The 21,452-nt window shown below is 53.7% G+C and overlaps 1 long non-coding RNA gene across 1 annotated transcript; it reads right to left on the bottom strand.

The window, feature by feature from the left end:
- Positions 1-4,545: 4,545 nt before the first annotated feature.
- LOC103792964 (uncharacterized) lies at positions 4,546-7,422 on the bottom strand. Its single transcript, XR_619908.5, has 3 exons — positions 6,818-7,422; positions 6,457-6,553; positions 4,546-6,104 (listed from the first exon to the last, which is right to left on the bottom strand). It is a non-coding gene; the product is annotated as an uncharacterized LOC103792964 (long non-coding RNA).
- Positions 7,423-21,452: the final 14,030 nt, after the last annotated feature.

Raw genomic sequence — 21,452 nt, 5'->3', positions numbered from 1 at the left:
TGAGACCGGAGTTTAAGTGAACCTCATGCCTCATTTGACAATGAAAAATCTGGCTGCCCTTTGCCATGAAAGACCCTCGTCAAGCAATTCCCCTGCACCCTCCCCTGCAGGGAGGGTCTGTGCCAGGGCTGACCTCTGTGACCCTAGCACTTCACACCGAGTCGCTGCTTTGTAAAACATCTATCCAAGGCCCTGCTGAATTCTAACAGCAGCCCTCCGAGGGGTCTGTCGTGGCCCCTCCGCCTACCGTTTGGGCGGTGGCTCTGGAACCCTCCCCACTTTAAGCCTCCATTTTCATCTCTGCAAAGTAGACCTCATAACATGACAAGCTAGGCAGTTGCACAGTTTTCCAGCCTCAGCCCTACTCACATTTGGACTGGATCATTCTTTGCTATGGGAGGAGCTGTCTCATGGCTCGAGGGGGATTTGGCAGCATTCCTGACCTCTACCCACTAGATGCCAGCAACACCCCCAACCTGGGTTTGTTCCTTTTTTCCTCAGACAGGGTCTCCCTCTGTCACCCAAGCTGGAGTGCAGTGACACAGTCATAGCTCACTGCAGCCTCACTCTCTTGGGCTCAAAGGATCCTCCCGCCTTAGCCTCCTGAGTGGCTGCTACTACAGGGGCGCACCGCCACATCTGGCTAATTTTTATTTTGCTTTTTGTAGAGACATACTCTCATATTGCCCAGGCTGCTCTCAAACTCCTGGGCTCAACTGATCCTCCCACCTCGGCCTCCCAAAAAGTTGAAATTATAAGCATCAGCCACTGCACCCAGCCCCACCCCAGGACTGACAACCAAAAATGTCTCTGGACGTTGCCAGTCATCCCCTGGAGAGCAGAGTCACAGGTTGAGAGCCACTGAGCTGTTATTTAGCATTAAATGAGTTTTAGCAGCACAATCAAAAGCCTCAATCCCAACCAGCACCTAACAATCACCGCCCAGCTGAACACTCAAAACGTGCGGGAACTAGGATGTGGACACAGGTCCCATCTCCTGGCAAAGCCTGAGACATGCCAACGCTTCTCATACCTGACTGTGCTGGAGAATGCCAGGGAATCTTAGAAGTGCGGAGCCTGCCTTCTTTGTCCAGTCTGTCATTGATGGGTGTTGGATTGGTTCCAGGTCGTTGCTATTGTAAACAGCGCCGCAACAAACATACGTGTGCACGTGTCTTTATAAAGAGAATGTGGCACATACACACCATGGAGTATGATGCAGCAAGAAAATGTGGCAAATATACACCATGGAATAGGATGCAGCCACAAACAACTACAAGTTGGTGTCCTTTGTGGAGACATGGATGAATCTAGAAACCATCCTTCTCAGCAAACTGACACAAGAACAGAAAACCAAACACCTCATGCTTTCACTCATAGGCAGGTGACAAACAATGAGAACACTTGGGCACAGGGAAGGGAACAACACTCACTGGGGTAGGTGGGGGGGTGGGGGGGAGGGACGGTGTGGGGCAGGGAGGATGGGGAGGGATAACACCGGGAGAAATGCCAAATGTAGGCAACGGGAAGGGGATGGAGATAGCAAACCACCATAGCGTGTATGTACCTGTGCAACAATCCTGCAGGAGGCAGGATGTGCACATGTACCCCAGAGCCCAAATACAATAAAAAAAAACAAAAGTTCGGAATCTGACCCGTAGGGTCAGGGTCAACCAGAAACACCACCTTGGTACCAAGTATTCAGCCGCTGCACTCCAAGGCCCCCGCCTGGAACAGCATGAGTCCAAGGCACTACACCTTACTATCCAGGGTGGGGGATAAAAAGGACAGACACAACAGGCGTTTCTCTCCTCTTTCCTCTTTTTTCACGTGCTTGAAAGTTGTCATAGCAAAAATGTGGGGTGCAGGTGGTGGGGAAAGAGCACATACCTGTAACCTTCTATATGAAAATTCACATGGTTGAACGACAGCCAAAGGCTGGTCATCTGTGATTGTAAATAATGTTTTGCTGGAGCCAGGGCTGGGCGCAGGGAGAGCAAGTGAGGCAGTGCAGTACAAGGGCAGGGTTGCAGCCTGGCTTTATTTGAACATTTTGATATTTTGTATATCATGGATTTTTTGCATCAATTTTGCATGAAAATAGTATTTATCTTAATGACTCAGCTTTCTGTGCGGAGGGAAGGGCCTCACTCACCTTACGTCGCCCCTTCCCTGCTTGAAGGGCTCTAGAAAGGCTCTAGAAAGGACGCCAGAAAGAAACCCAGGCTCTGAATGACCACTGCACTGGGTCAGAACCCCACTGCTGCCCCTTGCTGGCTGCATGGCTCTGGGCGAAAGCCTAAGCTCTGGGGACCTCATGAAATGGGGTCAGTCACTCATACCACCACCTGGCAGGGATAGTGTGAGGATTAAATAATATACACAGAAGCATCTTGGGGGTTTTAAAAATACTTGTTATTGGTTGGGCACTGTGGCTTATGCCTGTAATACCTGTACTTTGGGAGGCTGAGACAGGCAGATCACAAGGTCAGGAGTTCGAGACCAGCCTGGTTAACATGGTGAAACCCCGTATTTACTAAAAATACAAAAATTAGCCAGGCAAGGTGGCACATGCCTGTAGTCCCAGCTCCTTGGGAGGCTGAGTCAGGAGAATCACTTGAACCCGGGAGGTGGAGGTTGCAGTGAGCTGAGACTGGGTCATTGCACTCCAGCCTGAGACTCCATCTCAAAAAAAAAAAAAATAAAAAACAGGCCAGGCGCAGTGGCTTACACCTGTAATTCCAGCACTTTGGGAGGCCTAGGTGGGTGGATCACGAGGTCAAGAGATCGAGACCATCCTGGCCAACATGGTGAAACCCTGTCTCTACTTAAAAATACAAAAACTAGCTGTGTGTGGTGGCATGCTCCTGTAGTCCCAGCTACTCAGGAGGCTGAAGCAGGAGAATTGCTTGAACACGGGAGGCAGAGGTTGCAGTGAGCTGAGATCCCGCCACTGCACTCCAGCCTGGTGCCTGGCTACAGAGCGAGACTTTTGAGACAGAGTTTCAAAAAAAAAAATTACTTGTTATTGTCAGCAGGGAAGCAAAGGCAAGTTCAAATCAATGCCATGGAAGCTGCGAAGATGCAGAAAAACCTGCCAGGTGCTGGGCTAGGTCACTGAAGGTGAGTCCTGAACTGGGTTTGAGGAATAAGAGGATCAGGATGGGCTGAGAAATCCAGGAAGATGTTGAGGCAGAGTTCTTCAGAGCAAAAGACTTGGGTGAAGCGATTGCTGAAGCGGGCAGGGTGGACCCAGCCGATGGCGCTCAGTGAGACAGCTGGAAAGCTCCCCAGACCTGGCCAGTATGGAGATCCCACACATTACCTAATGAGCAGCTGCCATCCATTATTCTCACCTGGCCAGGTGGGCCAGGGAAGTTCTTGTCTGGCCTGGGTAGCAGCAGGGGACTAGTCACTCATGCCAGCAGCACCCTTCCCATGTCCACACCCCAAGCAAGCAAAGAAGGACTGCTGGAACACAATCCTCATGGCAACCCTGTGCCATTTAGGAGATGGGAACATGGGCTTTGGCAGATCTGGGCCAAGAGGAAGGGAGATCCAGACCGTGGGGTCCTGGGCACAAGGAACCCAATGAAAAGACACAGCAGAGGACTTGGCCGTGGGCATTGGAGAGATAAGGAGCTGGTGTGGCCAACTCGGGACACTTCAGCCTCTGCTGCCTACTCTTCAGAACCCAAAGGGCTGGTGGGCAGCAGGAAGGAGTCGGGCTCTGCCAAGTTTCTCTCTGGATTGGAAAGTGTTAGGTTCTTCCAGGAGAGTTAGTGCCTGGTCGGGGCGATTTCACCCCAAACTATGCCAATGGTAGTCCTAGGAGGTGTCCCCTGTAGTACCGCAAGTGAGCCAGAGCGGGTGCGTGAGGCTGCCTTCCCTTCGTGCCCAGAGTGACTGCACAGTTTCAGCAGGAGCTGTGGGACAGCACTGACATACAGTGCTCCATCAAATGTCAGCATCCTCTCGCTTGCACTTCCCAACAGCCCTGTGCTGTCAGTACCATCATTATCCCCTTCTGCAGATGAACAGAGTGAGGCTTGGGGAGACGGCATGGCTTGAGGAGGCGGCGTGGCTTGCTCACTGAAGGTCAGTGGTTGGCTCAAGGTCATTGCCCAGCACTCAGTGGAGCGAGCTTCGCGGCAGCTGTCGCCTTCAGAATACATTCTTTACCCTGGTCTCTTCCCCACTAGCATCTCCCTCACTTTTAGACAAATTTCCCCCCAAAAGACGCAAAACATTCTTTTGTACCCTCTGGTTTCTTCTGCCTGTGTGAACTGGGGGCTGTGCCTAGTAAGTCCCCAGGACTTAGTTCCCAGGACACACACCAAAGTGCCTGCCAGCCTCCCCCACTTCAGCCTGATGGTTTTCTTTTTTTCTTTCCTTCTTGCTTTCTTGTTTCTTTCCCTCCCTCCCTCCCTCCCTCCCTCCCTCCGTCCCTCCCTCCCTCTCTCCCTCCCTTCTTCCTTCCTTCCCTTCCTCCCTCCCTCTCTCCCTCCCTTCTTCCTTCCTTCCCTCCCTCCCTCCTTCCTTTCTTCTTTCCTTGCTTTCTTCCTTCCTTCCTTCCTTCTCTCTTTCTTTCTTTTTCTTTGTTTCTTTCTTGAGTCTTGCACTGTCTCCCAGGCTGGCGTGCAGTGGCACAGTCTCTACACACTGCAACTTCCGCCTCCCATGTTCAAATGATTCTCTTGCTTCAGCCTCTCAAGTAGCTGGGATTACAGGCACCTGCCACCATGCCTGGCTAATTTTTTGTGTTTTTAGTAGAGATGGGGTTTCACCATGGTTGGCCAGGTTGGTCTTGAACTTCTGACCTCGTGATCTGCCCACTTTGGCCTCCCAAAATGCTGGGATTACAGGCAGCCACCATGCCCAGCTGAGCCTGATGATTTTCTAAATGCCCAGTGGGGGACGTACAACCTCCAGGAAATCAGGCAGCTGTGTGATTCCATATTTGTGACGAGGTTTGATTTCAGCAAGGAAATTGGTCAAGGCAGCTTGCAGGATGTCCGAAAAGTTTCCTCAGAGACCATGTAGCAAGGGAGGTAGCAACAGGGGTGCTACACCCACTGAGGACAGACCTGAAGGAAGGCGGCCAGCAGAGCCGGAGAACGCTGAGTGCAGGAAGATGTTAACATCGTGGTGTTGATGGTCACGGGGAGTTTGCACACGGCCCGGCAGTGCTACGCCCAGCCGAGACAGGGTGTGCCTTTCAGCTGAAGGACAGGTGGAATAGCAATCATAATAATACCAATTTATGGTGCCTGTATTAGCTTCCTGTGTCTACTGTAACAAATCCCCACAAAAAGGGTTGCTTGAAACTTATTCTCTTACAGTTCTGCAGGTCAGGAGTCCACAGTGAAGTGTGGACAGAGTCACGCTCCCTCCAGAGGCACTAGGGGACGATCCCTCCTGGTCTCTGCCAGCTTCTGGGGACTCCAAGTGTCCCTGGCTTGTGACCCCAGTGCCCCATCTCTGCCTGAGACTTCACATGGGCTTCTCCTGTGCCTCTCCTTCTCCTCTCTTCTAAGAACACCTGTCATTGGACTTGGGGCCCACATTAATCCAGGGGGACTTCATCTTGAGATCCTAAACTACATTTGCAAAGACAAATAAGGTCACATTCACAGGTTCCAAGGGACCATCCCATAACCAATCCCCATCACCCTCCCTCAGACTTAACCGCAGGGGTCCCTTGGGCATGGGGACTGCCCCGACTCTGAGATTGAGTGAGACGGATTGCAGCCTAATGTGGTGTTAACATCTTAACACACATGATGGTGAGACACATGCGCACATCCCATAAGAAATATGCAGGATCATTGACATTTCCAGAATTTACTAAAAGTAAAAACAAGGCTATGTGGGCCTCATGTACCCTCTACTGAAACCATGTGACAGAAACCCATCATCCTGGTCTAACCGTGATGGAAACATCAGACATACTCGGATTGAAGGGCATTTCCCAACACGTCTGAGCTGTGCTCCCCAAAACGGTCAAGTTCATCAAAAGCAAGGAATGGTAAGAAACTGTCACAGACGAGAGCAGCCTAAGGAGACGAGATGATTGAGTGGGACGCGGCATCCTGGACAGGTCCCTGTAACAGGAAGGGAACATTAGGGAAAAGCTGGACAACTCCGGCCAAGCCCGGAACTGAGTGAGTCGTAATGTAGCAATGTTGGTTTCTTAGGCCAAACAAATGTATCCTGGTCATCGAGCAGGAGGATAACATTGTGGGAAATTCAAGCTGAGTGAGGCACAGATGAGGATTCTCTTTACTGCCTTCTGACTGTCTTTGAAGTTCAAGGCCAACCCTGAAGTGCTCAAGGAGCCGCAGGGCGCTCAGAGATAGCTGAGTGTAGAAAGCAAAAAATGGAAACTTCCTTTCCGGCTTCTTCCCCGAATCCCACTTCTCTGTAACTAAAATGTGGTGTGTGTTTTTTCCTCACCTTTGGGGAGTTCTTTGAAAGGTTCTTCCAGTGTTGGAAGGTGTGTCCTTTGGAAGGAGTCCCAAATAGAGGGATCTCTGCAAAGATCCCAGCTTGGCTATATTTCAAGAAACAGAGAAACCTCAGGGTCTAAGCTTCCGCGGGCACAGGCCCTGTGCCCCCTCACACCACCCCATCGGGCAAGCACCATCAGTAGCCCCACTTTCAAGAGGAGGATGCCAAGGCCAGAGTCACAGCCAGAGCAGAGCTAGGATTTGGGCCAGGACTTACCCCTCCATGGGGTAAAAACCCTTCCTCTCTCTCCCTCTCATGCCTCCCTCTCTTCTCTCCCAAAAGTCAAGTGCAGTCAGCCCTCACTTACCATCTTTGACAGGTCCTTGGAAATTGGACTTTAAGTGAAAGATTGGACTCAAGGCCATTTGGGTCTCCGGCCTCAGCCAGGCACTTAATTGGTGTCCTCTTTCCGGCCCAGGAAGTGGCTTTAAAAAGCTCTCTCAGAACCCAGCCCTGGGAACCCTGGCACAGTCAGTCCCTCCACCCGCAGGGAGGCTAGGAGGGGATGTATGCCAAGGCCCAGGCCAGCTCCCGGCACTAACCACATGTGGCCCCCACCGAGGGGCCCCTGAGGATGGCCGCCCTCCCATCCCAGCCACTCCGGGGCTTACGCTGTCTGGGGAAGGAGGAGGATGCAGACCCAGCATACCCTGTCCTCTCCCTGCCTCCTCAGGAGGAACTGCTGTCCTTTGTAGACCAGGAGGTTCTGGGTTCTGCAGCCTGGTTCAGGACCGACTCGGAACCAGAAGGAATGAACTACTCCAAGCAGCCATGACAAAGGGCATCACTCAGGAGAAAACAGCCATTCCCAAATTGTTGGTAAGAAGCCATGGTGCAGGCAGCTCAGGGGCAGGGGCAGCTCAGGGCCAGGACCAGCTGTGTAATTTGCAGGGCCCAGTGCAAAATGAAAATGAAAGGCCCTTGTTCAAGGGTATTAACAATTTGGAGGCAGGGACCAGTGGCGCATTAAACCAATCCTGAAGTCCTCTGGAGCATGGGGTCCTTTGGCATGTGGGGTCCTTCCGGAGTGCAGGTGTCTAAATCACAACCCAAATCACATGCTCACAAAGCCAGCCTCGCTCAGGGATTGCTTGGCTTTCAGACAGTGCAACCCAGAAACAGCTTTCAACAGATGCCTTCACCCCAGGAGCCTGGCTCCTCTGGCCTCTCCCGGGGTTCCTCTTTGGTCAAAGTGCAAATCAATCAAGAAGTCAGAATGACCCACCCCATTATCAAGAAGGGCAGTGGGAGGAGCTCTGGAAAAAGTCAAGCTGTCACCAGGCAGCTACAGGAGATAAAGCAGTCAGTGGCCTGTGGCCAGCACACTGTCAGCCACTCCCCAGGGCACTTCTCTGCATCCCACAGCCCCAGAAGAGAACGACCTCCCAGGCAGGCCATGTCCACTCTGCTCTGGGCAGCAGCTGGGCACTTCGGGCCATCTACACGCCCATTAACCATGCTGCAGGATGGAACCCAGCAGTGGAAGGACCCTGCGGTTCAGGGGACATTGCCAGGACAACCCTGGGACACCTCTGGCCCATGGAGGCCAGGAGGACAGGCCCCAGGCCAGACTCAGGGAATTGCATTGGGGAAGGCTCCTGCCCGATTACACCTGGGGACCCATGTGACGCCTTCACACAGGGGAGAGGGAGGTGGCAGGTCCCCCCAGCACAAAGCAAAGGGACACTGGTGACAGCAGGGAGGCAGCCAGGGCTGGTGGCGGGGAGGCGGGTGGCAGGAGGGAGCCTAGGGCGGGGGTTAAGTCCTCACCTCACACCAAGCCAGCCCCCAACACAGGGAGTCCAGATTGCAGAGCAATTACAGAGGGGCCACACCCTGCATAAAGTACACCCACGCCATGCAGAAGCTCTCCTAACAGTCACGGTGCCCACCCGATGCTGCTCCACGGGTGAACAGCTGCTGACCGGCAGCAACAGCAGTGTCTGAACCCAGGTTCACGTCCCACTCAGGTTCATCCGTCTGATGTGATGGCTTTGGGCTCCTCCCGGCCAGGTCAGCAAGGTTGCAAGTGTCTCCCTCACCTCAGAGCCAGGATGGAAGGGGCCCAGGAGAAGTGCCCGGGGTAAAAAGGACACCCCAGGGAGGGCAGGAGGCATTACCTGACTCTGTTTTTCTAAGTCAAATGAAACTTGATTTCGCCCAGGGAAGTGCTGGGCAGCCCCACAGGCCCTGAGCGCTGAGTGCCACCTGGCTGTAAGGCTCTGCTGCCTCGAAATCCTCCTTGGTTCTGAACCAGAGGCTCCACATTTTCATTCTGCACTGGGCCTTACAAATCACACAGCCAGTCCTGCCCCACCTCCCCCAGGTGATGTAGAGACTCAGGGTCCTGCCCTAGGCAGAACATTCAGGTGTCTTCTGGTCTTCAGTCCTTACTGCCCACCTTTAAGTGCTCACTATCAGAGGCTGGTGACCCCCCAGACAGGGCAAATCTGCAGCCTCTGGCTGAGCTGGGGCTGGAGAACTTGACAATACCTGGAGTCCCTGACACTGGGGGAGGCCGGTGTCCCTGGAAGGCAGTGCCCCGGGAAGATGGTCTTCACAGGCAGACACCTCTCCCCCTCTTCCCAGTCTTGGGAAGTCTCCCTCTTCCCCCAGGACCATTGCATTCCTGCTGCCCCTCCCTCTTATTCACCCACCTCGGGGAGCAGCTACTAACTCCCTCCCCCACAGCCCCACTGGCTTCATAATCCCCTTAGGTGCCCCTGGATGGTGTGGGATGGGGAGGTGCTTAGGTCCTTACACCATCCATTCTCTCACCAAATGTTGTTTCTGCCACACTCCCCACCCCCAGTGCGCACTGCCACATTTTTTGGGAACAGCACTCAGGATTTTCTGAGAGGACCCCCTACCACAACTTGAATCCCTGCAGTCTGGGCAGAGAAAACCCCACTCTCAAAGCCCAAGTGGCCTTGTGACTCAGTCCTGGCCAGTCAGATGATTTCATCCCTCAGGCCTCACTGATTGGCTTAGGGATGGGAACATGACTCACATCAGTCCAATAGGAGTTAATTCTGTGCCACTGTTGGGAAGAAAGAATCAGACTTTCTACAGGAAGGGGAGGCAGGAGGAGGTAAGCTCTGGGCTGCCAGGGGCCTACTAAAGAAGATGGCAGAGTCAGAGATAGCAAAAAACCAAGTCCTGATGGCAGCATTTAAGCCCCTGGATCCAGCTGTGCCTGAAGCCACCCAGGGCCTAGATGATTTCAGTTACATACAAATCATTTTTCTTAAGCCAGTTGAGTCTGGTTTTGTATCACTCACGACAGAAAGAGTCCTTAGCAGTATGCTCTCTTCCAGTATGCAAAGGTTACAGCCACACAGGAGCTGAATCCACACTTGATTATCGAACACAGTGCCCAAGGCTTGGAGAAATTCCCAAAGCTGGCTGAGGTAAGGCTTTGGAACGGAGCCCATCCCTCTTGCTGACTTTTCTTTCTGAGGCAGTGTGGCTGGGAATCCTTCCAGAGACAGCCCTGGTCTTCCCTCACAGCACAGAAAAAACCCTGTCCCTTGTGGGAGGCAGAATTCTAAGATGGCGCAGAATCCCGGCCCCTGATGTGGACTCCCTGTGTAACCCCCTTCCCTGCAGTGTCGGCAGGAGTGTAGATACGGTGGCATATCATGCCATGAGAAAATCACTACTTAGTTGACTTGGGGTTCCTCAAAAGGGAGATGGTCTGGGTTGGCGTGGCTTAAGCAGGTGAGCTCTTAAAAGGAATTGAGTCTTTCTTGAAGTCAGAGATTGGAAGTGAGAAAGGGCCCCAGGAGGGATCATGTGGTAAGGACCTGTGAGTGGTCTCCACAAAGTGACAGCAATCTCAGCTAACAGCTGGCCAGAAAACAGGGACCTCAGTCCTATAGCTGCAGGGAAATGAATCCTGCCATCAACCAGAGGGAGCTTGAAAGCGGATTTTTCCCAGTTGATCCTCCAGATAAGAATGCAGCCCAACCACCACCTTGACTGCAGCCTTCTCAGGTGCTGGGCAGAGGACTGGCTAGAACGCACCAGACTCGTGATCCATTAAAACAGATCATGAATGGGTGTTGTGGAAGCCACTAGGTTTGTGATAATTTGTTACACATCATAGAAACCAATATACCTCTCACCGCCAGAACCTAGGGAAGCCTGTCAGCTGGGGTCAGAGGACAGATTGGCCCACTAAACAGCGTGGTGCAGTGGTGAGCTCTCAGCTCCTACAGGCAGGCCTCCTGGGTCCCCATGCCCATATGACTGCTTGCTAGCCTCAGTTTTCTCATTTGCAAGATGAGCTCTGAAAGGGCACTCCCCTCATGGGGTGGTCAGGGTGGTTCCCATGGAGCATTCAGAACAATGCCTGGCACAGGGCACACACCCAGTCACTGTTATTTGTTGTTGTTGACGCTGTTGTCATGGTTCTAGCAAGAACGTTTTGGTGCCACACGCCTGGGTTGGATCTCACTCCTCCACTCACCAGCTGTGACCATGGGTCTCCCCTTCATCACAGTGAGCTTCAGTTTCCTCCCTGGAAAATCCGACAATGAAGGATGCATTCCCAGGGAACTCACTGAGTGGAGTCCTGAGCACTGCATCTCGTGCTAAGCTCCCTGCCAACTAGCTCAGTCACTGAACCCAACTGGGTCTATTGCCCACATGCAGCAGAAAGCCAAACACCAAGGCACTGAGTTTTTGCAGCGAGAAGGGTTTATTGTGAGTTCAATGGAAAAGAGACAGAAGGAAACACTCAAATTTGTCTCCCAGCTGAAGGCTAGGTCAGGTTTTATAAGCATAGGGTAATATCTGATTGGCTCTTCCCATCAGGTGATGTCAGGAGGTGTGATCTGATTGGATCCTGCCATTGGGTGAGGCCAGGGCTCAATCTGATTGGATCCTGGATCATGCAGTGTCCACTTCTTAACTTAGTCCCCACTTCCTGGCCCTAGCACTTAGGTTCTGTCCCTGGCTGCATGCTTGGTGTATCTGGGCATGCCCAGGTTGTGTGAACCTGAACCTGGAGGTCCATGGCAACTGAAAACAACTCACAACTTCGTTACATAAAAGTTGAATCAGATTGGTCTGGTGCAGTTACAGGGTTGCAGTCCCAGGACTCAATCTCAGGACTTCTGGTTCAAGGAGCTCCCTGCTCCCTGGAACATGGCTGGCTAGAATGCAAGGCACCCTGGAAGCCTCAGTTCTGTAGAGAATCATGAGAGATGAGAGATGATGTTCCACAAGAAATATTGAACTTCAACCCCATGGAGCATCTGCATGGAGCACACAGGGACAGAAAGTTTTCATCTGCTTCATGCATTTTTTCCTTTCTTTCTTTTTTTGACACAAAGCCTCACTCCGTCACCCAAGCTGGAGTGCAGTGGTATGATCTCGGCTCACTGCAACCTCTGCCACCTGGGTTCAAGCGATTCTCCTACCTCGGCCTCCAGCTGGGACTACAGGTGCCCGCCACCATGCCCAGCTAATTTTTGTGTTTTTAGTAGAGATGGGGTTCCACCATGTTGGCCACGCTGGTCTCGAACTCCTGACCTCATAATCTGCCCGCCTCGGCCTCCAAAGTGCTAAAATTGCAGGCATAACCAGCCTCCTTCCTAGAATAAAGGGCAAACTCTACAAACCCATCCACTCTTCCCAGTTGACAAAAAGCACCTTTACCTGCATTGACCTCAGCCTCGATGAGAGCCTCCCATTGTGACCCTGGCTGAAATGGAAATGGGGTCCCCGAGAGAGACTCCCTCACCCAGGTTGCACACATGAAGAGTGGCAAGGCTGGGATTTGAAACTAGGTCTCCCAGACTCCACAGATCATGCACATGGCCCCTCTTAGAGCCATGTTTCCTATATTCTAGTGAGGAAAGAAAATCAGTCAAGAGTAAGAAAGGGCTGGGCATGGTGGCTCCCACCTGTAATCTCAGTGCTTTGAGAGACCAAGGCAGGAGGGTCATGCGAGACCAGGAGTTCAGGACCAGCCTGGGCAACAGAGCGAGACCCTCCCATCTGTACAAAAAGAATAATAACAAAAAAGGAGTCCAAGTGTGTCAGACGGGGATGCAAACGATGGGGAGAAGTCAAGTGTTTATGGGGGAGAATTCAGTTTATGAGTGTTGGGAGAGGTGGGCAGCATACACCTCCCTGAAAAGAGAACATTGGAACAAAGACCTAGGGGGCAAGGGGCTGAGCCATGCAGCCACCTGGGGAAGAGCATTCCAGGCCGTACAAAGGCCCGGGGGCTGAAGTGTGCCCGGCTGCCTGGGCAGCAGCAAGGAGGTGGCAGACCTGGTTGGCCTGGCCGCTCTGCCCCAGGGGCCGTCAGTGCCGCAGGCTGCTATCGTCTCATCATCTGCATAACATTCCCAGGGTTCTTAAATCCCTGAGAGTTTTGATTGGCTCAGGTCATCTGTTGGTGCCAATGACTGGCTACCCCTAGGTCATATGCCCACCCATGGTTCAATACCTGCACCACAGGGGTAGGATTAAGTCTCCCTACACCTGACCACCCCTTCTGCAATCAACGTGGACTTGGTGGCAGTGACTGAGGTGTATAGTGGCCCAACTGGCTGGTTTATCTTCTTTATCAGATGCTGTGACCTCTCTCAAATAGCTGTGCCATCATCAGGAATATCCCCTGACTCCAGGGCACTGAGCAAAACCTTCCCCTCCAGCCAGACCCATCTTCCACCAGCAGACGTTAGTGACCAGCTATTGTGAGCCACACTCTGTTATAGGGGCTGGGGGCCAAATGGCAGGCAAGACTGGCAAGGTCCCTGTATCTTAGCGATAGAGACATACAATTGACGAATAATTGCAGAAACAATTATCTAAATAGATTCTGATGTGTTCAATGATAGGAAAGCATTGGAACTATGAGAACTTATAACAGGGGACAAGCCCAAGCTTCAGGGTCAGGGGGAAGAGCAATCACGGAAGCCTTCCTGCAGAAGGTGATAATGAAGCTGAGAACTGAATGGTGAATCCAAGCTAGCCAGAGAGGAATGGGGGAAGAAAACAGGATTCCAAGAAGAAGGAAAGAATGCATTCAAAGGCCACCAAGGTTGAAAGGAGCTCAAAATGTTTGAGACAACCCAAGAAAGCCAGTATGTGGCCAACGTGGCCAAGGTGTCACAGATTTTCTTTTTTTTTTTTTTTCTGAGACAGAGTGGCACTCTGTGGCCCAGGAGGCAGTGCAGTGGCACGATCTTGGCTCACCGCAACCTCTGCCTCCCAGGTTCAATCAATTCTCCTGCCTCAGCCTCCCCAGTAGCTGGGACTACAGGCGTTAGCCACCACACCCCACTAATTTTTGTATTTTTAGTAGAGATGGGGTTTCACCATGTTGGTCAGGCTAGTCTCGAACTCCTGACCTCAGGCGATCCACCTGCCTCGGCCTCCCAAAGTGCTGGATTATAGGCGTGAGCCACCATGCCCAGCCCCTTGTCATCTGATTTCTAACGCCCATTCAAGTCGGGGCCCAGCAGCCCTGGTGAGCTGAGAGCACGAATTTGAGTGTCAGATTGCTGTCCTGCCCACTGCATGCACACACAATCTCTCTGGCTACCAGGGGTTCTGAGGGCCCTGCCTGAAGTGAGGAGATCCAAGAGGTAAGCATATCCCTGAACAACCCCACTCCCAGGAGGAGGAGGCTCTTCAGAATCAATGGCAAGTGCCACTCACGCCTGTCCTTTCCAGAGGCACTGAATGACTTCTATGCCACAGCCATCATAACGTCGCTAGGTCCTACACACGAACCCAGCTTTCATCAGGGGTGCTCACGCAGGCTGCAGGTCCGCCGGTCCTGGGGAGCTCTTACCTCCTCCTCTCTTTTATCTGCACCTCTCAGGCTGGGTCCCAGCCTCCTGCAACATCCCCACGTGCTTCTGACAGGTGCCTGGGGAGGCTGGACTCGCCTCTTCTCTGTGCACCCTCCCTCCTCAGTGTCACTTCCAAGACAGTGGCAGACACACCGTGGCTAAGACAATGACTCCCAAGTTCTGTCTCCAGCCTGGCCCACTTGCTGACCTCCAGCTCAGGGTCCACTGCATTCTCAGCAGCACCAGGCAGGCTCATCACCACATCCTAATTCCTACCCTACCTGCACCACGTGCAACCTTGTCCCCCAGAATTCACATTCATCTGGAACCTCAGAATGTGGCCTTATCTGGAAATAGGGGCTTTTTCGCAGCTGGAGTGAGTTCACATGAGGTCATATAGGGGTAGGGTGGGCACTAAATCCAAAGACTGATGTCCTTATAGGAGAAAGACAAGACTCCCAGACTCAGGAAGAAGACCGTGTGGAGATGGCGACAGGGACTGGAGTGACAGTGACACCACCGCAGACCAAGGAGCTCCAAGATCTCTGGCGCCCACAGAAGCTGGAAGAGAGGCTGGAACAGATTCTCCTGCAGAGACTCCAGAGGGAAACAGCGCTGCCCACACCTTGATTTGGGATTTAAATGTCTGCTGCTCTAAGCCACCCCATTTTCAGGAATTAGCTAAGCAGTCTTGCAGGCGAATGCAATGTCCAAAGCAGGGCTCAGAATTTTCTCCCTCATACATGCTCTTCCCCCATCCCCCTTCTCCACAGGTCCCCCCCACCCCGCCCCCCGCACCCTTCACTGCTCAGGCTGAAATCTTTGCAGCTACCTGCCTCCCTCCCTCCCTCCCTCCCTCCCTCCCTTCCTTCCTTGTTCTCTTCTTCTCTTTCTTTCTTTTTTTCTTCTCTTGCTCTCTCTGCCTCTCTCTCCCTTTCTCCCTCTGTCGTCCAGCCTGGAGGGCGGCGGCATTATCTCGGCTCACCGCAGCCTCCACCTCCTGGGCTCAAGAGAAAGGAGCAAGGGCCTAGGGCAGGTGGGGCGGGGAGCCTCGGGCCTCTGCTGGCCTGGAAGAGGGCACAACAGGAGCTTGGAGGCTAGAGCCACGGCTGCCCATCTACTCTTTTGCTTCCTGGCCCCTGGAGTTCTGGTTCTCCAACCTTTCTGCCAGTCCGATGACCTCATGTTGTCACATGTCTCCAACTCCCACCTGACAATCAGCCACTCACCCAAAAACACACTTTTTTTGAGATAGAGTCTCACTCTGTTGCCCAGGTTGGAGTGCAGTGGTGAGATATCAGCTCACTGAACTTTGCTTCCTGGGTTCAAGCGATTCTCCTTCCTCAGCCTCCTGAGTAGCTGGGAATACGAGCATGTGCCACTACATCCGGCTAATTTTTGTATTTTTAGTAGACACAGAGTTTCACCATGTTGGCCAGGTTGGTCTCAAACTCCTGATCTCAAGTGAGCTGCCTACCTCAGCCTCCCCAAGTGTTGGGATTACAGTCATGAGCCACTGTCATCTATCTCTTTTTGTTGTTGTTGTTAAGATAGGGTCTTGCTCTGTCACCCAGGCTGGAGAGTAATGGCACCGTCACAGCTCACTGCAGCCTCGACCTGCTGGACTCAAGTGATTCTCCCACCTCAGCCTCCCAAGTAGCTGAGACTAACGGTGCAGACTACCAGCCTTGCCTAACTTTTTCGTTTTTTTGTGGGAACAGGGTCTCACTATGTTGCCCAGGCTGGTCTCAAACTCCTGGGCTCAAGCGATTGTCCCACTTTAGCCTCCCAAAGTGCTGAGATTACAGGCATGAGCTGCTGCACCCAGCTAATTTATTTTTAAAAATGTTTTGTAGAGGTGGGGTCTCACTACGTTGCCCAGGCTGGACAGTCATTCTTAACTGCCTTCCACAGGCACTCCTTTGTCAAAGTCAGAATCGAATCCTGAGGCTGTGCCGCCACCTTGCCCCCTCACCTGGCCACTTCTTGCCACCTCCTGCCCCCACCATGCGGAGCCACTGACCTCTCCCCTCCTCACTCCCTCCCTGCTCCTGCCCTTACGCCCTGGTCTGATTTATTCATGTATTTATTTTTTGAGATGAAGTTCCACCCCTGTTGCCCAGGCTGGAGTTCAATGGCATGATCTCGGCTCACTGCAACCTCTGCCTCCTGGATTCAAGCGATTCTTCTACCTCAGCCTCTCGAGTAACTGGGATTACAGGCAAATGCCACCATGCCCAGCCCCACCCTAGTCTTTAAAACACAAGGCAGAGCATTTTCATGGGTCCACTTGTCCCCCATCCCACTCAGTCAAGTCCAAAGTCCCCACAGTGAGGCACAGGCCCATCCCGACTTAACCATCTGTCCCCAGACAGCCCTCCAACCTCTGCCTGCCACAGTCGCTCTTGTCCACTGCCCTCCAGCCACACTGGGCACCCTGCTGCCGCCCCCCACCCCCCCGCAAGGCCTTTGCACTGGTTGTCCCCTCTGTTTGGCACATCCTGAGCCAGGGCCTGGCTCATTCTCTCTGTTCAGGTCTGTGCTCAAATGTCACTTCCCCAGAGGCCTTCTCGGTCTGCCCTGCCTAAGGCAGGCTCCCGTCCCATCCTCCTCCTGCCCTTTACCCGCTTTCACTGTCTCTGATGTCCCTCCACTTGCCATCACATGGACTGCACCTGCTTGCGAGTTTCTTCCCAGTGTGGCCCAGAATCTGGCCTGAGAAGGCCTCAATAAACATGGACTGAACAAACGAAAGAGCAGGTGAATGAATGATTGAACAAGTCAGCAGATGAAGACCCATCGGACTGTCATTGCTCATGAGTGTCACCAAATTGCAGCTCTTGGTGAGGAGCCGATAAGAATGTGGTTTCCAAAGTTCAAGTTCCTCTCGAGCAGCCAAAGGGCTCCCCTGTGACCTCTGCGGTGGAGGTAGCAGCATCTCCTGTCACAGACAAGGCTCTCGGTCCTCCTTCTTAGGGGCAGTGGGAGGTCAGGCCTGAATCCCAGCACCTGCACAGTCCCCACGGGCTGTGCAGCCCCAGGCTGGTTACTGGACCTCTCCGTGCCTTGATGTTCTTATCTACAAGATGGGTACAGGAGGATGTATGTGGCTGCAGGCTGTTGTGAGAACTGAATGCACTTACGCGCATCCAGGCTGAGAACAGTCCCTGGTGAGTGCTCGGGAAGCAAGAGCAGGTGTCACCGCTGTGGCCGTGGAAACGGGTGCTCTGCCATCATATCCTCCTTCTCTTTCTTGGGGCAAGGCAGGGTGTGTGACTGTCCCCATCTGGAGCTTGGCCAAGCTAGAGCAGGGGATGCCACAGAGCCCTTAGTGTGGTGACACCCCAGAGTTGGACTACGGGTCGCAACAGCCGTGAGTGCACTGGTGTGCTGGGCAGATTGGACCGTCGGTGGTCTGCCTGGGACGAGCTGCTGTCCCTCCTCCTTTGCCGCTGCAGCAGACAGACCTGGACGGTCTCCCCTCACTGCCAGCTTCGCAGAGGAGGAAGAGAAAGAAACTGAATGCCAGGCCCCAGCCAGGAGGCCAAAGACACACAGCCCTCTGGGAAGCAGGGAGAGGGATCCCCAGAGGTGAGGAGTGCTGGCCTAGGGCTCCTTCACAGGGCTCCGGCGCCAGCCAGCTGTGGGTACTGGGCCCACCCTGGGTTTGTGTCCCCACAGGGACTGCATCTTCCCCGTGAGGGGACGTGACCAGGGGCTGCGACCTCAAACCTTCTGGCCAGGGCTTCATAGAGCAAGAGGGTCGTGAGTGCTGCTGACAGAATGTGAAGTGTGCAAGCACGGTGCCCTCTGGGGCCTACACGCTCTCCCAGGCCCCTCCACGCCGCCGCCTCCATCCTCTGTCAGGCCAGGTCCACCCTGAAAACTCAGTGTGTCATCACCAATTTGCCCTAGCCAGTCCCTGCTGCTCCCAGTGCCTCAGCTCACCTGGCCATGGCCCTGGCACAGTGCACTCGTCACCTGCCCTGGAAGCAGGACCCAGAGACCTCGAAGGATGCGCTGAGCACCCTCAGAGCAAAATATTCGTGACTAATGTGCCAGCAAGTTGCCCAAAGCCAAGTCAAACTTGGGCTCCAGCAAGCCTCCGGTGGTCCCGGGCAAGGGGCTCAATGACATGGCTTCGCTGGCCCTCTCCCCAGGCCCCCCAGCCCTCCTGGCCACTCCCAGCAGCCAGTTTGTCACCAGGAGAGACGACAGGGCTGGTGACCACACTGACAGCCAGATGTTGGTCCAGTGCCATAAATGACACAGGAGGCTTATTGGCCACAGGAAACTGAAGAACGGGACTGCAGCCTCACAGAGTGAAGAAACGGGGTCCTGTGGGAGAGGAAGCTGCCCAGCCTCAGTTATGCAAAGTTAGGGGGTTTGGGGGGCCCTCTTCCTCTATGACGCAGCTATCTCTGCACCGCTGCTGGAGGGAGGCTTGCACCTCAGCTGCACTTCCAAGTTACTTGGGGTGTTGGGTGCCACCCTAGAGATTCTGGCACAGTTGGTCTGGAGCATGACCTGGGCAGGAAGGTTTTTTAAGGCCTCTAGATGATTCTAGGGGCAGCCAAGGCTTTAAACACAGGCTCCAGATTTAGAATACAGGATCATATTCAGGAACAGAGCTTCAACCTGTTGGCCAGAGGGCTGGACTCCACCCAACTGCGAGGATCACAGAGACTAAGGTGTGAAGAGTGCCCTGGAGTTGGTCAGTTGACAGCCTGTGCAACTGGACACAGCAGACCTGATGGGGGCAGGGGAGAAACTGAGCATCCAACCCACTTTGTTGCTGAAGAATGACATGGAGGTGCAGGTTCAGACCCCAGTGTTGCTGTCCGCTCAGGGAATTTGTACTCAGTGCCTCCTGTGTGCAGGCACTGTGTCCCCCACCCGTCAGGCAGATGATGTTTATGGGAGGGAGACAGACAGAAAACCAATAATCCTGCACAGGAATATATAATGACACCTTTGGTAAGAACAGGTGACAGGAAAGAGCAGGGGAAGTGCGGTGGGCAGGGTAATGCCCTCGCCCATCTCGGAGCCCGTGACTGACTACCCTAGGTTGCTCAGCGAAGGGGAATTAGGGCAGCAGAAGGGGAATTTGGGAGGTTGTGAATCAGCTGGCCTGGGATTGGGGAGATCATCCTGGGCCATTCGAGAGGGCCTGGTGTCCTCGCAGAAACCCCTCAGAGTGGAAGAGAAAACGGGAAGAGGGCGGCAGAGGGGAGCTTGGCCCGAGGCTGCTGCCTTGGAGAGGGAGGAACCATGGGCCTGAATCCTGCCAACGACCTCAGTGAGCCGGAAGCAGGTGCTCCCCAGAGCTTCCAGAAGGGATCGTGGCCTGCTGACACCTTGACTTGGGCTCATTGAGGCCCTGGAGCGATGGTCAGTGGAGCCCACCCAGACACCTGACTCAAGGACACGGTGAGCTCATCAAGTGGCACGTCAGGCCACTGCACTGGGGGTCACGTGTGATGCCAGCAACAGTCAAAGCCTAAAGGGAGAGTATGGTCTAGTTTGGGGGCCAGAGGGGGCTTCCTGAAGAAATAGCATTTGGGGTAAGACCAAGAGGAAGGAGAGAAATGAAGCTGGCAAAGTAAGGAGGAGAGAGCAGAGGGGCCAGGGCCCTGGGGCGGGAAAAATCCACTGCGAGCAAGGGAGGGAGAGCAGTCCAGTGTGAGGTGCATCGCACTCTGCCAGCCTCAGCTTCCTCGTCTGTGAAATGGGATCATAGCAGGGTGCCCTCATTGGGAGAATGAAGTGGGCTGGGCAGTCGGACAGCAAAGTAGCTAGAGTTCCGCAGTCAGGCTAGAGCAGGGTTCAAACCCTTGGTCTTCTGGTTACTGCTTGGGTGACCTTGGACAGGATGTCTTCCCTACCCGAGCCCCCTCTTCCTGCGAGCCTGCTGTGAGTCTTAGATAAGACTGTGTCCGCGGCATCCTCAACAAACATGGACTGTTGCTGCTGTCGTTTCTGTGGTGGTGGTGAGGGGAATAAGGCCAGAAACAGCAAGAGACCTGGGGGCTGAGCCAGGAGGAAAACAAGTCTCCCGTCTCCGGCCTCGACTCTGCAGCTTCTCAATCTGCAGGGCCAGGGTCAACTGAGGAAAGCAAAATTCAAGCCAGGGGAGTTGCGGGCCAGGGTAGCTCAGGAGAGGGTGTGTGTTGTGTTGTGTGTGTGTTGTATGTTGTGCATGTGTTGTGTTGTGTGTGTGTGTTGCGTGTGTGTGTGTGTGTGTGTGTGACTGCAACAAGCGGCATGCATGTAGAAGTGTGGGTGTGATTGGGCATAGTGGCTCGTGCCTGAAATACTAGGACTTTGGGAGGCCGAAGTGGGAGGATCGCTAGAGGCCAGAAGTTCAAGAGCCGCCTCGGCAACATAGTGAGATGAGATCCCATCTCAAAAAAAAAAAAAAAAAGTTGGGTGTGAGTGAGTGTGTCTGTGAATGTACACAGCTGAGTGTGCATGGGTGTGAAAAGTGGGTGAATGACTGATGTATGTGGACACCTCCCCAGAGTCACACCCGGAAGGCTCCCAAAAAGGCCTGGCCGCTCATTCACAGGAGTCGGTTTAGCTCCCTGACGGGCAGCAGCCAGCCAGGCCGAGGATAAGGGGCAGGCTTAGCTGGGTGATGCTGGAGCACATTAAATGGTAAAACGGCATCCGGGCCTGTGGGTGTGCACGTAAAGCTGTGCCTGCTGTTCTGGGTGATCTAGCTGCTTCCTGGCATCTGATGTTTCTACTGGGACTGAGACACCCCGTCCCTACCCTGCCACTCCGAGTTGAAACACCCACCTGGGAGTTGAGGGCCCTTCAGCCCAAGAACAGAAACCAGGGGAGAAACCCCACCTCGAGGAGCTGCACCCTTGGAGAAGACCATGGCACCCTGCACCTGTCACGACTGCCCCATGGCAGAGGTCCCCTCCCTCATCCAACCAGACCTGGGTTAAAAACCTCGCAGCTATGTATTCTAGGACAAGCTGCTCATCCTTCCAGACCTTCCTTTCCTCCCTTTGTGGGCTCCCTAAATGACTTCATCAGATTGCTTCGAGAGGATGAAATGCTTCTAAAGATTTGGCCCACAGCCGGACGCAGTGGCTCACACCAGTAATCCCAACA

This window comes from Callithrix jacchus, chromosome 5 (assembly GCF_049354715.1).
Source record: "Callithrix jacchus isolate 240 chromosome 5, calJac240_pri, whole genome shotgun sequence".
Classification (NCBI taxonomy): Eukaryota; Metazoa; Chordata; class Mammalia; order Primates; family Cebidae; genus Callithrix; species Callithrix jacchus.
This window is presented reverse-complemented; position numbering and strand designations above follow the sequence as displayed.